Source organism: Misgurnus anguillicaudatus, chromosome 19 (assembly GCF_027580225.2).
Source record: "Misgurnus anguillicaudatus chromosome 19, ASM2758022v2, whole genome shotgun sequence".
NCBI lineage: Eukaryota > Metazoa > Chordata > Actinopteri > Cypriniformes > Cobitidae > Misgurnus > Misgurnus anguillicaudatus.
This window is the reverse complement of record NC_073355.2, coordinates 45,410,367-45,413,385: the sequence shown is the minus strand read 5'-3', so window position 1 is coordinate 45,413,385 and position 3,019 is coordinate 45,410,367. Positions and strand designations below refer to the sequence as shown.

General features: G+C 36.4%; 1 long non-coding RNA gene across 1 annotated transcript; it reads right to left on the bottom strand.

Moving 5' to 3' along the window:
• Nucleotides 1-2,074, bottom strand: LOC141350927 (uncharacterized). The gene is made up of 2 exons (XR_012359016.1): nucleotides 955-2,074; nucleotides 1-390 (listed from the first exon to the last, which is right to left on the bottom strand). It is a non-coding gene; the product is annotated as an uncharacterized lncRNA (long non-coding RNA).
• Nucleotides 2,075-3,019: the final 945 nt, after the last annotated feature.

Sequence of the window (3,019 nt, the reverse complement as noted above, 5' to 3'; positions counted from 1 at the left end):
TAATATAATATTTAACTTTTATTTATGCCATAAAACAGTAATTACTAAATTTAAGACTCAAATTCCACAGGAAGAAATATCTTTGCTTTTACATAGCATTTCTTCATTTAATAATTGATTAGTTCGTTAATTGTTGAGGAGACAGGAGCTTTGCAGTATCCAGATGTGATAAGGAACATGGCCCTTCCATTGTATGGCACATCGCATGGAGTATGAACTACCCTATCTTATGTGATTTTGTTAAATGGTTTATGAAGCCTTTAATGGACAGTGGTCCCCTGCTTCAAAAACAGCAGACCTCCAACATCAAGCTTAGCAGAGCTGGGGTGGTTGGTGAGAATCATTTTGGTTGGCTGAAGAAAGATGGTGATGACCTCAGAAGTGCAATGCCTGCAACACATAAATGGTAAAGTTTATTGTGCTGCCCTGGGAAATGGATGACCTAGGAATGTTAGTATATGTAGGCCTAATGCACATCACAGCCTGTAAACTGTTAAGTCTTATAACTTTATACAATCAGAATGTACTGTAGTAAAAACATAAATGATAAAGAAAACAGAACTTTATTACATGTACTCTAGTAAGAATTAGGCAAATTATAATGGAATATAAACTCCAAAAGGATTAATTTTTTTGCTCAGTTATAAATGAATCTTATTTAATATTTGATTATTAATAAAACCCATAAACAACAAACATTGGCAACAAAGGCCTATAATTGTTTTCAACCAAAAACATTGTAATAGGTAGTATTGACATAGGAAACAGAAATACAGACAAATGCTAGGCCCATCATAAAGACAACTGTGTAACTAGAAATCAATATTAAAAGGTATAAAGTTGAGACCTTACTTACATCACTTGGTCAAAAAAAAGTCACATACTCAACTGTAGGCACAAAACAGTTTATTGAATGGGCAATGAAAATCTCAATTCCAGAATGCAGAGACTCACCAAGCAGCAGGATGGCACTAAATTGAGTCACTGCTGAGAATGGCACCTTGCAGAAAGAGTCAGAGTGCAAGGCATCAGTCAGGAAATGTTATCAGGGAGAGCAGCGAGGCAGGCAGACGGGATGAAGAGAGCCAAAGAAGAGCCAACCGATGTGAAGCTAGGCATAGAGAGGGAAGATGAGGCTGGGAGAACGGGGCAGATGGCATCAGGGCACAATCTGGAGAGAACAGAGAAGAGTCAGAAAGAAAAAGCACTGACAGCGCATCTCATAATTAATGAGATGATGACTAGACGGAGGGGAGAATATAGCCTGGGATACACTGCATGATTTTTGGCGGTCCCAAACGAAAGATTACCATTGTGAAACATTTGTGGCAATTTCTGTGATCGTGGCTCTTCGGTGGTCCTATGTCGACCAGCGTACCAGTATTTGTTTAACAAAAGCACATGCTGGTGACATTGCACTTAACTGGAGTCACAGTCGTCACAACCTATGAGTCAATAGGTGTCATCATTATACAGTCTACATGCTTGTCGTACCCAAGTTTAAATGATCCATGGCGCACAGTGTGATAAGGTAATGATATTATAGGAGAGCAAAAATCTTGCAGTGTATCCTGGGCTTAAGACAATGACTGGTACGTGCATGGCCACCTGTCAAAACAAACCAATGACAAAACACACAGCGTACAAAACACATAAACAGAAACAACCGATCAGAACAAAGCTGTGACACACTTTTAGCTATAGTATTCAATCAGACACTGGTTGCCCAAATTCATTGATTGTTTCTATCTAATGAAACAGGTTTTGGAATGTTTGGTGTGATGGTTGCTGTATCGGTCAGGTTAACAAGTGAAAACTCTTCTGTAATCAAGTGCTATTTGGGGCTGAATATTTCATTTAGTATGAAAAGTAAAAGTTACACTCTGATTTTGACCTAAAATGCTTAAAAATGTCTAAATTAAGTGCAGGTGCAAAGTCATAGATATATTCATTTGTGACAGTTCTACTGTTTGCACTTGAAATAAACACAGACATGACATGTAGATAATAAAAATCTTTAACAAAAATATAATCTGAAAAAGGATAAAGATGTTTTAACAATTTTAAACAAAACTGTTTAATAATAATAAAACAGACAATAGCAGAAAGAATAAGCATGCATGTTTAAGTTAAGAAGAATAATGAGCTTTTTAAAAAGTACTTGTATGTGTCCAGTTGTGCGGTCTGGAGTACATTGCTTTGCATGTACAGTCCCATAAGGATCGCTTGGTCTTCTTGAGTATATTAAGTCCTATAAAAGTATGCATTCTCTCATCAGGCACACTCTTACAGCCTCAGGGTGGGTCACAATGTTCATAATTTGGTCATCTAAATCAGCTTCGGTCAATCTTGTGAATAAATACTAGGTAAATAATCTGTGAAAGACAAGCATATAGAAAACCATAAAAAGTTGCTTGTATTAGTAATAACTAGAATCAGATTTGTTTTTATGATTTTTGAAACAATGGTTATTCAAATGTAAAATCATAGTATTAATGTAAAATCAACAAGGAAATTATATAGACCAACGTACTCTAATAATGCTACACAGTAGGCTACAAAGGAATATAGTTTCCCTCATATTTGGACAGATCTGTGTTATTAACTCTCTTGCCAGTTTGTCATGAGTCATAACTTTATGTTCATATTTTTAAATGAATAACAAACACAACGCATTCATTTAAACAGCGCTAAAATTTTACCTCACTATATTATCTCCATCTGGGAAAGCCTGACACTGTTTCCACTAACTTATGTGATTACAGTTATAAAGACTTTTGCCCAAGGCCATTTATCTAACAAAACAGTTTTCTGTTGTTGTTACTGCTGCTTCTTTTGTGTTTGTATTCCTCAATAGTACTTTTTGGCTCTTCCGTGTGGTTACATACCCTTCCGTCAGCGTACCTGGCTTATGATGGCTATGAGGTAAGCTTACGGCAAACTCGACGTAATGCTTGGATCACTATATCATTAATTAATCACACAATGACAGTGCCTGTCGTAACGCATTCGCTGCAAT